At 38.5% G+C, this 14,317-nt stretch overlaps 1 protein-coding gene across 3 annotated transcripts in view; it reads right to left on the bottom strand.

Annotated features, from left to right (window-relative positions):
• The window catches only part of LOC113053315 (testis-expressed protein 2-like), a 73,108-nt gene extending 59,006 nt beyond the window's left edge, over nt 1-14,102 (bottom strand). For all 3 annotated transcript variants that reach the window (XM_026218245.1, XM_026218238.1, XM_026218260.1), the window contains exons 1-2: nt 13,904-14,102; nt 9,735-9,810 (exon numbers count right to left, since the gene is read on the bottom strand). The gene's annotated coding sequence lies outside the window, so the exon portion shown is untranslated. The remainder of the gene's footprint in view (nt 1-9,734; nt 9,811-13,903) is intronic.
• Nucleotides 14,103-14,317: the final 215 nt, after the last annotated feature.

Genomic DNA, 14,317 nt, shown 5'->3' with positions numbered 1-14,317 from the left:
GAGATGCCCCTTCCTTTTAAAACTAGTCCCCAACTTCCAAATAATAAGAAGCTTGCATTAGTACGACTGAAGCATCTTAAAAGAAAATTGGACAAGGATCCTCAATTCAAATGTGATTACATGATGTTTATGGAAGGTGTCTTAAGAGATGGGGATGCAGAAATAGCTGATGAGAAAGTAGATATGGGAAATTTGTGTTATATTCCACACCAAGGTGTTTATCACCCAAAGAAACCAAATAAGATCAGGGTAGTTTTCGATTGTACGGACACGTTTAAAGGTACCGCTTTGAATGAGTATCTACTGACTGGGGCCGATCTTACCAATGGGTTGACTGGAGTGCTTTGTCGCTTCCGCAAACATCAAATTGCTGTCATGTGTGACATTGAGAAAATGTTTAATAGATTTCATGTCATTAGGGAAGATGAGGATTACCTGCGTTTTCTGTGGTGGTTAAATGGTGATCTAAACACAGAGCCCAGAGAATATGGAATGAAAGTACATCTCTTTGGAGCATCATCCTCCCCAGGTTGTGCCAATTATGGCCTGAAGTATTTTGCCAGCATTAACGAGAGGGAGTATCCTTTAGCTGCTAGTTTCATCATGAATCATTTCTATGTAGATGATGGTCTCATAAGTCTGGAATCCGTTGAGCTGGCAATTAGGCTGGTGGAAGAAGCTCAGGCTCTGTGTGCTAAAGGAAAGCTACACCTTGACAAATTTGTTTACTACAATAGAGAAGTGCTTGCGTCCATCAGTGAGAGTGACTGTGCTGTTGAGGTGAAAAATGGATTTCCATAATGATTATCTTCCAGTAAAGAATGTTCTGGGAGTAAGGTGGGACGTGGAGAATGATGCAGTTACCTTTAATTCTGTGCTTGATGAGAAACCTGCCACACAACGTGGTATTCTTTCCATTGTGGCTTCCATTTATGATGCATTGGGGTTCTTGGCTCCATTCATCATATCCGGTAAGAAGGTGCTGCAAGAGATGTGTCCTAAGGGCATCAGTTGGGATGAACCACTACACATTGAATTGAGATCAAGGTGGGAGAGCTGTTTGAAGGATTTGTCTAATCTAGAAAAGATACAGATACCAATAGGTTTAACACCTTCAAATTTCGGGAAGATCTTGAACTGAGTTGCAACACCTTTTTGACGCAAGTAGTAAAGGTTATGGTCCGTGCTCCTATATCAGACTGGTGAGTGTACCAAGGTACATTGTGCCTTCGTCACAGGGAAAGCAAGAGTTGTCCCCACAAAAGTTGTCTCCATACCAAGATTAGGGTTAACAGCAGCAGTGATTTAACTAAAAGTTAAATTGCCTTATCACTTTATTCGAATTCAGATGTATTGATATCATGTAGCTCTTGGCATTTTGGTCACATGTTGATTTGTACTGCATTTAATATTAAAACAATGTGATATGGTGAACAATTTGTTCATTTTAACTGAAGAATGTGTAATAATGAATTGTGGGGATAGAATCATGTTAGTTGTTTTCATATATTGTTGATGCCTGGAAATTTCCATTGATTATTCAAATTGTTGCATTCTATGTTTATTGAATAGATCAAGGGTAATTTGGTGGGAGTGTAGCTGACACTGATAGGTCATTTATGCGTTGTGTATGAGGTATCTGTAATATCAGGGTTTTGCTCCTTTTTGTATTTTTTAAGACTTTACAATTTAAATATAATATTGTGTATGTGTGTCAGTTGCATGAATTCTGATGTGTTTATTTTGTGGTACTGCTAAGTTTTATTAAATCGAAGGTCATGTGAGCCTTCCTGATTATATTTAACCTGGAAGTGCTGCAAATTGAATGAGATTTGAACTTGGATACACCTGTTAGAGCTCTTCACCATTCTACTGCTGGTAACCAGGCCAACACGGTAAAAGTGTTAATTTATGTATATTTCTTTATTTGCATTGATGTCCTTCGTATTGTTATGTGTGTGTAAAACTATATTTTTTGTGTTTCTGTTTGTATGTAGTTTTCACGGTGTTCCATATCTATAAATAAAACAAATGGACATCAGTATTTTGGAAACATGGACTGTTTAATGACCAGCGAGTAGTTACAGTGGCATTAAACAAATATTTCCATATTAGTGACGTAGACATGTGGGGGCGTTTGAATGAGCCATTTTAAGGGGGAGTGGCAGAGTCTTAACTTTGAGGCTTTAGTTTTTATGGATCTTAAAAAATTAAATCGTATAATATGACCCTTTTAAAAATAGTCATCCCTCCAAAGCCTGGGTATGGCCATGCATATCACATCATATGATTTTTTTTAATAATTTTTTTTTTTATCTAGCTTTATTCTCATTGCCCCATGGAAACTTCTATAAACACACTTGACTTGGCCAAAAAAATCTCAGTGGACAAATTTACATTTGATTAAAAAGTGTTTACGTATTCTACACTCGCACACATTAGGATAAGTTAGATGCCTCCATTGCGAGTCCCTATAAAGCACTTAACCGATTAAACTACTCTCTTCTTCTCCTCCAGCTTGGCTCTTTGGCCTGCATCACTTACCGCAGAGCAAGCCTGTTATTGATAAAGCTGCTGTGAAAACGTGGGAAAAGCTGACGAGGAAGAAGTTGGGGTGAATGATATTTATATAGACGGAGAAAAATACTTAATCGCTCCGTATATAGCGTATTGTGATTGGGTGGTTTATACTGTCACACTCTTGCAGTTTAAATCTAGATTAAAGACCCATCTCTTTAACCTGGCTTACACATAACACACTAATACTAATTCATATCCAAATAAAGGATTTATAGGCTGCATTAATTAGGTAAACCGGTTAAGGGAACACTTCCAACGCCTGATGTACTTGCTACATCATAAGAAGAAAGCCATCTACGCTAAAATTAGTCTGTTTCTCTCACCACATAGAGAGGACCTCTACAGCCCTGAAAGACCGCTGAGAGCAGGACAACTAGATAGGGCAAGACCACAGGAACCAGTTGAGTCCTCAGCACAATCTAACTTTGCTGCAACCTGGAATTGATCTGCTTCATCTGGTCTGGTTTCTCCCAAGGTCTTTTTTTTTTCATTCTGTCACCGATGCAGTTTTGGTTCCTTGCCGCTGTCCCTTCTGGCTTGCTTAGTTGGGGTCTTTGCAAATGATTGAATTAGTTAGTTAAACTGAACTGAGCTGGATGATGATATCACTGAATCCAATTATGAACTGCCTTTAACTGTCATTTTGCATTATTGACACACTGTTTTCCCAATTAATGTTGTTCAATCTCTTTTGTTTAAAGCGCTATATAAATAAAGGAGAAAATAAACCCGATACAAGGTTGGGAGCCGTCCTCTCCCAGGTCCTTGATGGCAAGGAATACCCGGTAATATATATCTGCCGAAAGCTGACCCCGGTGGGAGGGAGGCGTCGAGAGGGAGGTGTTGGTCATCAAGTGGGAGGTCCTGGAGCTCTGCTATTACCTCCTCGGCCACCAGTTCACCCTGATCACTGACCATGCCCCTCTAAAGTTGATGGCCCGAGCTAAGGACACAAATGCCAGGGTGACTCGTTGGTTCCTCGCACTCCAGGACTTTCACTTCACCGTACAACGACGGGCGGGGACGGCCAATGCGAGTGCCGACGATCTCTCAAGGATATGGGCAGCTTTCGCAGGTCTGTCAGGCTCCACTCCCCTCTCCAGTCCACTCTCACGTCAGTGTCGCCCTGGAAATAGAGCAGGCACACCTGCACCTGCTCATCACGGGCTGAGCGGCCACACCTGTGCACAATCAATCTCTGGCTTCATAAGCCTCACCGGCGAACACAGAGGTGAGATATGTCTCCACAGACTCGGCTAACCAGTACCTCTGTTATTTCCCCACAGACAGCAATGTGTGACCGCCAGCCCCCACTATGCATGGACTTCACAGACCCACACAGCACTGCCACAGAGAGAGAGAGAGAGAGAGAGAGAGAAAGGGCCGAGCACTGAGCACCGGAAAAACCCCTCACTTTGGCTATTTCCCCCACCTACTGGTTAATAAAAATCTACTCTTCGGGGAACTTACCTGCATCCTCGTGTCGTGTGCTTCTTCACCCCTTCACAATATAAATAAACCGTTTAAAGTTTTAGTTGTCAGATTCAGACTTAACGCAGAGCAGAGAGCACAGAGATGATAGCAAATAAATAACATCAGCAGCCATGGCACTGAACGAGCAATCATTATTATATTTCAAAACAGCAAATAGTCTAAGTTATTATGCGATTTCACTCGAGTAAGAATGTACATGTGCACATGTGTGTCATCCGTCATCGTGACATCGAGTTGACTTTTGAAGCTGAAATATTGAATGGATTAAGCTTGGACTTGGAATAACGAGAAGAATAACATAAATAACTTTCTTATCGGAGGATTGTAATGCATCACAGGCAGTCAGGTACAAGGAAGAGAGACTACTGCTCCATAAATTAGGTTAGACAAAAAGTTTTATTTTTCGCAAAAAGTTTATTGACTTGTAATAGCAATTTAAGGTGGAATATTTGAAAATCAGGTCGAGTCGGGTCTGTGTCTTCCCGGTGGGTTCGGGTCCAGCTTTCAAATAATAAATGGGTCCAGGTTGGGTACGGGTAGTCATTTCTCGGATCTACATGGGTTCGGTTCCAGTTTTCAAAATAATAGACAGGTCCGGGTCGGTTCGGTGTAGTACATTACGGGTCTCTTACGGGTTCGGGCACAAATATTTGGCCCCGTGAAAACCTCTACTAAACACTACTTGTGATCTTTAACTATACAGCAAATTAACACACAGTTAGTTAATGCTGAGTCAGACACACACATCTTACTCTCTTTCACACACATAGAGGGCATTTAAACATTGATATGCTTTATATTACAGTCGAACAAAGAGCTCACTGTCCTGTATCTAGGGTTGGGTACCGAAACCCAATGCTAATATGGCACCGGTACCTATGGAACCGGTATGCACCGAACCGAATAAGAACGCAGATTTCAGTGCCTAATTTCGGTGCCTCTTAAATGCCAGAGCGATCGATTTAAATATTTGTCCTGGTTCTCTGAAATGTACACAAGAAGCATGGGCATCGCTAGGCTTTTTTAGCGGGGATATAGCATTTAGCTCCATAAACTGTACACAAAATCGCGATCGCCTCCGAGTCAGGCTGCTTAAATTTCATATTAAAAGGCGGCAGACCAGTCTCCTCCTGTCTCTCAGTGCGCTCTTCAATCCGCAGACCACAGGGGACTCCAACACAAACACAGGACACAAGGTTTGTTTATCGATAGATTGTTAGAATATCTGAATCTATGCAGTTCTTTGTCATAAATACAGTTTACAAAAGGTAACGGGGGAGCAGTCAGATTCTCATCTACTGTAAAGTTTTCCCTCCGTTTACTGCTCATCACACCACAGCTGTTTCCTTCAACGACAATCGAGCCCTTAACATGTATGAATGCATTCTTTAATTACACTTATTTAAATATACTTTAATTGAATTATACGTACTTTATACATACACTACTGTGTGTGTCTTAAGGCGGTCGCACACCGGACGAGACGCGCCGCGTCGCGTCGCACCACATGTAGGACAACTCGAGGTATCGCACACTGGACGCGCACATTCTATATGCGTGAGCGCAATTTCGCAGCAAGATGGGAGAGTTTTAACTTCATCTATTATTTTAATTTTAAATATATGATTTTAATTGATAAAAGCTGAGTTTTTAACGTTAATTAATGAAAAGAATCTGTGTTATTATAATAAGTATGTTATTGTTTTGTTGTATCTGTTGTCTAGGCAACTGTGCTGCTGAAAACGTAACCAAACACTTTGTAATGTTTTATTTGAATGAAGCAAGTGTGCTGTACTTTAATTTCAGTTTCAGTTTATAACATCTGGGTTTTTTAATATAAAACTATGCGGATGGCGCTCTGTGGCGTGGCAGAAATTTGAACAGCGTTCTGAGTCGTAGCTGGGCGCCGCGGACAGACGCCGAATGGCGCCGCCGGTGTGTGTACTCACATAGAGAATAATGTGTTCGAATTTTAAAGACGTGGCGCGACGCGACGCGGCGCTGCGCTTCTCGTCCGGTGTGCGACCCCCTTAGACTTAGACTTAAGGAGTCTGTTGTCAGTCTGTTACTTGTGCATTCAACAATCTCACTAGATTATTATTAAAATGAATGGCAAAATGAATGTTTGGAAATGTAAACTGATATTTACTACTGACACCCTACAGCAAAATATATAAATAACTGGCTTAAAACCCTTTTTGGGGTGAAAATACTAATACTAAATACTAAGACTACTTTACAAATGACATTGTTGCTACTTTATAAAGAATGAGCATCCACTCATTCACAGAACTGATTAAAGACAGTGAGAGACAGCACTCATTTTAAGTAAATATCAGAGTGATTGACTGAGATACAGTAGAAACATTGTGTGATTTTGTATTAAATAATGACCCAGATCACGAAATGGCTTAGAGTAAGGGAAGCTTTGTAAATGAGAGCATCCAAGGAGCGTGTGAATGCTATGGATTTATTTTAAATCTTTTTAATGTTCTTTAATGTTATCCTTTTTAGGCTTTTATTTATTTATTTTTATAGAAGTATCGATTCAGTCACTATTTAGGCACTTGGTAACGTTTTAAAAGTATCGAAATGGCACCGGTATCGTATAAAACCCAATCGATACCCAACCCTACCTGTATCAGATCATGTCCTCACTAAAGAGTTTCTCAATTATAGCTATTTTGTCATAAATCCCTCTGTCACTCCAATGAAATGAAGACAAACTAAAATGAACAGAAAGAGGAACACTGCTCAGAAAATTCATGCGCTTCTGTTTTTAACACACAAAAGCCTCAAACATATACACAGTAAAGTCAGCAGTATAACATCTGCTCTATCATCAGTTACATCTGTTCATTTAAAGAAGCATTTCAACAAATATAAATATTCAATCATCATTTATACAAGTTCAATATGCATAAATTTTTAACAGAATTGTCACACTGCTCTTTTCCATACAATTAAAAGCATATAGTAACTATGGACTGTAACGTTCCAAAAAAAACAACACCCCACTGGTTCCAGGAAAACATTCATTTAAGAAGGAAAATTTGAATATCTCAGTCTTTTTAATGTTCCAAACTTCCTGCTGTCGACAGGTGGCGCTATGACTGTGACCCACAATAGCCACATCTATGTGATCAGCCCCCATGACCAAACATAGAGCAATTTATCTAAATCAGACAGTGCACATAGAAGATATGAGACATCATTAAATAAATAAATAAATAAAAATAGTTCACAATTTACCAAGCGTTGCTGAAACAAGGTAACGTAGCCAAAGCCTATACATTGATGTTTGCTGATTTTAACCCCATACTGTATTTGTAGCAATGTCGTAATGCGGTTTGACTAGATATGATGTTTAGCTTCGATGTTTTAAGTAGTAAACATATTCACGTTCAACTGCAAGAGAGTATAGCCTAAAAAAAAAGGACCCCATCACACACACACACACACAAACATGCACCCTCCTCTCTCTCACGTGACAGTCAGACCAATCGCGGCAATGTATCACATATGCTTAAACTTGTATGTAGCCATGCAACAAAAAATTCAGAATATATTCACTGTATACACCTGGGCGTTATGTTGAGACGCGATTTTTCGAATGGATGCTTCAACTAAAATGCACCGCAATGCAAGCCAAACGCAGCGTTCTATTGAAAATGTATGTATGTATTTATTTCGTACCAAACTGCAATGAAGCACTGGTCTGACTGGGGTGTCACTCTTCCTCACACACGACACACGCGCACACACAAACATGTTTGTTTTTGTGAAAAGTGGGGACATCCCATAGGCGTAATGGTTTTTATACTGTACAAACTGTATTTTCTATCACCCTTCACCAACCCTACACTTAACCCTAACCCTCACAGGAAACTTTGTGCATTTTTACTTTCTTAAAAAAAAAAAAAAAAAAACTCATGGTTTATAAGCGTTTTGAAAAATGATGGGGACATGGGTTATGTCCTCATAAGTCACCCTCTCCTGGTAATACCTGTGTCATACCCATGTCATTATAAAAAGTTGTGTCCTGATAGGTCACAAAAACATGCCCACATAAACACACACACACACACAGAAATCTACATAAAACAGATATTTTCAATACCTCTGTTTTTTTTTTTTTAATAAAAGCCAAAAGGTTGATCATTTTACAACCACATCATTTTCGTTATGCATTATTTATTTTGGTTGTTTAAAAACACACAAAAAAATTTATCCAAATAATCGATCGGATAAAGTGCTAGATTAATCGATTACAAAAAGAATCAATAGCTGCAGCCCTATTCCACATTAATTTTCAAATGTCTGACTTCCTAAACGGCGGAGCTAATGATCAATAAAAGCTAAATTCAAAATAAAATAATGTATTTCATTAACTGATGTAATGTCAATAAACCAACATGCTGAAGTACTGATATCTGTTTTGAACTATTGTAATGCACTGATAACCACCAAAAACTGGTGGTGATGAAAAAATTACACAATGAACCAAAGCTCATCACAAACAGCTTTTCTACGAGCTGAGAAGAGCAATACTCATATACAAAAGGTGCACAGTGTCATTCACACAAACACTAACCCCATCAGGGTGACACACGATACTGAAATAATGCAATAAACATTAATTTAACAACCTCAGATGTAAGATTAAACCTTAATGTACACAACTGTTAAGAAAAGAAAAATTAAGAAGAAACGTTATTAAAAAACAAAACAAAAAGGTGTCATGCTGGAAATTCTGGGAGTGTCAAGTTTTTTCACTGTAAATTATACAATGACATTTTCTTTTTCACTTCCAGAAAACATTAAAGTTTAAAATTTGTTTTACTTTAAAACTTTATGCTGTTTGTGGTTCAAAACTGAACCTCCCACTGTAGTCAGAACAAATAGCCTTATATTTGTTCAGCTGGTTCACTTTTGACATGTCTGCTTTTTATATTATGATTCTTCTTCTTCTTCTACTTTTTTTTTTTTTTTAAATGTCATTTTTTTTTGATAATATCTCCTTCAAAACAAAACACAATACTGGGATCACTTCTTTGACTAGACCAGGTTGCTTTTTTTGGTTATATCTGGCAACTCTTCACCTTTAATGAGAAGAGCATAAACCCCACCCTGTCCATGTAAAAGAATAGGACGTGAGCCAAATGAAACAATGAAGTTAAACTTCAAAGGAATTTTTCCCAGAGATGGTTTCCATCATTTTAGGTAGTTCTTATCACACTTATGTATGTTCATGTGTTTGTTTTTATAATAAGTTTGGTTTTAGTTCGTTATGTGATGCTATAAAAACTGGGCATGTAATCATGATTGTGAACTTGCGATTGTGCCTGTGGAAGTTTGTGCGGGACTTAGATACTGAGACACTGCTGCCACAATAGAGCTTTTCTTATTTGCCATAATTATCATAATAAATAAGACTGGCTTATGTGATCAACAGGTTCAGAGACCACGAATGATGAGAGTGAAACCCACATACTGACACGTTTTCCCACCATACATGAGTGTCAGTATGTGGGTTTCACTCTCATCATTCATGGTTGAGTTGAGCATCATGAATGTGAAGGCAGGAGCAAGTCAGTGGATAAATTCCCTATAGACGACTGGAATCAATACAAGTTCAGAAACACAATTTTAGCACTTACGTCAAGACTTCGGCCACATTTAGTCTCCACCTGCAATCGTGTCTGAGCATGGCGTCATGGATCACACTTCAGAAGCCTGTGGATGGCACAGACAAACAAAACTACATTACAGTTTCATATTTATATCATTGTTATTGATGATCAGACAGTTTCACGTATAACCACACAGACACACTTCACCCTGCATATTATATAGTTCAAAATGCTTGTTGATACTCCATCAGTAACGGTAAAATCAACAAAAGCAGCTGTACTGTGTATGACATACAGAAAAATCAATATATAAAAAAAAATTTCTCATCTAATGCCCCCAAGAACAAATGATTTGACCCACATTAGCTCTGAATTCATATTGTCATTTCTCAACAATTAACGTAACTGAAAAGCCTCCTTGAGCGAAAAAAGCGCAGGCCGTGAGTCCTATGCAGATCAGCTGGTCGACTGTCTACAGAGCGCTCAGTGATCCTACAGTGTGTTCAGATGTGCACTCAGTGCCACTCAGGCTGTTTGCTCTGATGTGTTACACAAGGCAGGTTAACACATTCAGGCTGCTGAGAACTCTGTTTTAGTCCTGTCACTCAACACATACAAACATACAATACTCATGCAACTTTAATGAGCTCTGTGTGTGTGTGTGTGTGTGTGTGTGTGTGTGTGTGTGTGTGTGTGTGTGTGTGTGTGTGTGTGTGTGTGTGTGTGTGTGTGTGAGAGAGAGACATACACTACTGCAGAGGGCAAATAACAGTGCACTATATGTGTTTGATACAGGGAACTGGCAACCAGAACTGGGAACACTCCCCCAAAACCCCCAAATGTACTTGTTACATCATAAGCAGAATAGCATCTATACTTATATTAGACTGTCAGTCTCATCCTTATTCCAAGTTTACCATAGTTTACTGAATCCGTTCTGTATCTAGACCAGATGGTGAACCTGCATCCAGGTCTCTTTACTGGCATTTATGCTAATGCTTTGCATAAAAAAAAAAAAAAAAAAAACATGCATAAACAATTTTTTTGAAAGGACTATTTTTAGAGCAGTGATAATTACAATCCTGGATAATTTATTCAACACAACTGACAAACATATTCTCTAGGGTCTCTTGGGCTGCTTATAGCTTCTGATATATATATATATATATATATATCTATATACACACACATACATACACATATACAGTACAGACCTCTTCTGTCTCTACTGTGTATATATATATATATATATATATATATATATATATATATATATATATATATATATATATATATAGGTGCTGGTCATATAATTAGAATATCATCAAAAAGGTGATTTATTTCACTTATCATGTTCAAAGAGTGAAACTTGTATATAATTTTTATTCATTACACAAAAACTTATATATTTCAAATGTTTATTTCTTTTCATTCTTTTAATTTGGATGATTATAACTGACAACTAAGGAAAATCCCAAATTCAGTATCTAAGAAAATGTGAATATTACTTAAGACCAATACAAATAAAACATGGCCAACTGAAAATTATGAACATGAACAGTATGAGCATGTAAAACACTCAATACTTAGTTGTGACTCCTTTTGTCTGAATTACTGCAACAATGCGGCGTTGCAAGACGTTGATCAGTCTGTGGCACTGCTCAGGTGTTATGAGAGCCCAGGTTGCTCTGATAGTGGCCTTTAGCTCTTCTGCATTCTTGGGTCTGGCATATTGCATCTTCCTCTTCCCAATACCCCATAGATTTTCTATGGGGTTAAGGTCAGGCATGTTTGCTGGCCAATTAAGAACAGGAATACCATGGTCCTTAAAGGGACAATAAGTAACTTTTTAGGTATTTTATTATCTAAAATCAATATTTTTATTCATAAATATGCCCTCAATGGTGTACAAATACCTATGCCAATGTTTAAACTAATCCTTGTAAATGAAGAATTTATTATCTTTATATACATGGGATGGGTAGGTCGACGGAGGCTTCCATGTAGTTCCGCCATCTTGCAAAACTATAATAGCAGAGAGGGACAAAAAGTACTAAGCCAACGCGTTTCCACAGCGCGTTTTCGGTCAGAGCCAGAAACTCAGGTGCAGAGCAGTGAGAGGCGCTTGAAACTGCACCGGCAAGTTTAAAAGTCTGGATTGCATTCTTATTATGGACCATACATATGCCGTGCCACAGGAGAAGAAAACATAGTCGCCAAAACAGTCAAAAATAGAACGTAAAAGGAAACGTGACCGCAGATTACAGAAAACAAGAGTTAATGTCGGGGAAGCTTTTTCTAGGTGGAAAGAGCTAATGCTTGATAAAGATTTCAAAAGAGACGCTGAAGTGGCCAGTTTTCTTATCGACAGGTAAGTCAGTGTTACAGTCTATATTATAATATTTTTTTTATATCTAACAATGCATATAATTCAGAAAATATAACGAATAAATTAGACATAACTACTAATTACAATATTTCATGTTTTCCACAGTCAATAATTCATACTGTAACATTCGTTTGTTAGTTGTCATGTTGCAGTTTGTTTGAAATAACACACCTGTTCACCTGAAGGAAAACTCGACGAAGTGCTATTAGAATACATCCTGTCAAAGCTTTTTGGTACATATCGCCTACCGTAGATGCAATGCGCATTTGAAAAAGCGAGGCGCTGGAGAGCAAAATTAGTTTGAATGCAAAATACAATTTCACCACTAGATGGGAGTAATTCCTACTCAGTGTCCCTTTAAACCAGGTACTGGTAGCTTTGGTACTGTTTGCAGGTGCCAAGTCCTGTTGGAAAATGAAATCTGCATCTCCATAAAGTTGGTCAGCAGCAAGAGGCATAAAGTGCTCTAAAACCTCCTGGTATACAGATGTGTTGACCTTGGACCTCAGAAAACACAGTGGACCAACACCAGCAGATGACACGGCACCACAAACCATCACTGACTGTGGAAACTTTACACTGGACCTCAAGCAACGTGGATTGTGCACCTCTCCTCTCTTCCTCCAGACTCTGGGACCCCGATTTCCAAAGGAAACGCAAAATTTACTTTTATCAGAGAACATAACTCAGACCCCTCTCATCAGTACAGTCCTTTTTGTCTTTAGCCCAGGCAAGACGCTTCTGACGCTGTCTGTTGTTCAAGAGTGGCTTGACACAAAGAATGCGACAGCTGAAACCCATGTCTTTGATACGTCTGTGTGTAGTGGTTCTTGAAGCACTGACTCCAGCTGCAGTCCACTCTTTCTGAATCTCCCCCACATTTTTGAATGGGTTTTGTTTCATAATCCTCTCCAGGGTGTGGTTATCCCTATTGCTTGTACACTTTTTTCTACCACATCTATTCCTTAAATAAACATTTAAAATATATCAGTCTGTGTGTAATGAATGAATGTAATATACAAGTTTAACTTTTTGGATGGAATAGTGAAATAAATCAACTTTTTTGATCAGCACCTGTATGTATGTATATACACAACTCACATAATCTTTCTGTCATTATATTTCACTGCTGATTTTGATGATGATGGGTAGCTGAGAGCAAGTTAAATAAAAAAATAAAAAATAAAATAAAATTCACTGTGGATTCTATGGTATTTTTAAACTATGGTTAGTATGGCAACAATGGTTACCATGTGGATTAGTCCATGATCTCATCTTCTGAAATTATCTCATATTCAGAATATGATTTTTCATGAAAAAAGCATTACTTAAAAAATAAAATAAATAAATTTATCCAAATGAAACCACTAAAAATTACTATTGTGGCTTTGGATATGATACCATGATGATAAAACATTCTTGACAGTTAACATGCTAATAATACCATGTCTCTGCACATGTTAGAAGGAAACTGCAAGGCAACTACTGTTCTTCGTAGTATCTTTAACTGGCATGTAACATTTGAATATGGTAATCTTCCAACACCATATTAACTACTGATGCCATCACCCTACTCTTTGTAACTCATCTAACAGATGTCAGTCAAGTATCGGCAGCATCTCTATCACATGAAACAGCATCGAGGTTTACCACAGATTATAAAGCATCCACAGATGACGAAACACACCGGACATCACTGACACAGAAGATACGCGGTTGCTATGATACTCTCCTGTCTCGAGACAGGGATGCGGCTTATAGCAACGACACACAGACTTGATGATAATGGGCGTGAGCTCGATCTTACCATCACACAGCTTTATCTTGCCGAAACTACACAAAGAATCTCATCCAGCACGTTATATCGTCACATGTGCGTCCACAATCGATCCCGTCCGTTGATGTGATCATGTCTGTGTTTATAATCCAATGACAGTAACACATCGGTGAAGCAGAGCAAAAAAAACCCATACGGACTCGTCAGAATGAAGCAATCAAACCCTGATGCGTGAGGAGATGAAGATACACGTCTACGTTCAAACACTCTGTGCTCGATTAAAATGTCTGCTGCGAGGGCGTGTGTTTGTTTTGGTGAACTGAACGAACCTGCAGGACAGAAGCGCCCTCTGCTGGGTTAATTGTCTATTCTATTCTATTCTATTCTATTCTATTCTATTCTATTCTATTCTATTCTATTCTATTCTATTCTATTCTATAAATA

Source organism: Carassius auratus, chromosome 3 (genome assembly GCF_003368295.1).
Source record: "Carassius auratus strain Wakin chromosome 3, ASM336829v1, whole genome shotgun sequence".
NCBI lineage: Eukaryota > Metazoa > Chordata > Actinopteri > Cypriniformes > Cyprinidae > Carassius > Carassius auratus.
Note: the sequence above shows the minus strand (reverse complement) of the source record. Positions and strands in the feature narration are given on the sequence as shown.